Below are 268 nucleotides of genomic sequence, written 5' to 3'. Positions count from 1 at the left end.
CGTATTGCCTATCACGGGCCCGTATCGTTTATCGAGGTGCCACCTATCACGGGTCTGCACAATTTACAAAAAAACGAAAACCATAAGCGTATTGCCTATCACGGGCCCGTATCGTTTATCGAGGTGCCACCTATCACGGGTCTGCACAATTTACAAAAAACCGAAAACCATAAACGTACTGCCTATCACGGGCCCGTATCGTTTATCGAGGTGCCACCTATCACGGGTCTGCACGGTTTTCAAAAACGTAAATCATAAATGTACCGCC

Source organism: Cicer arietinum, chromosome 6, assembly GCF_000331145.2.
Source record: "Cicer arietinum cultivar CDC Frontier isolate Library 1 chromosome 6, Cicar.CDCFrontier_v2.0, whole genome shotgun sequence".
Lineage (NCBI taxonomy): Eukaryota > Viridiplantae > Streptophyta > Magnoliopsida > Fabales > Fabaceae > Cicer > Cicer arietinum.
Note: the sequence above shows the minus strand (reverse complement) of the source record.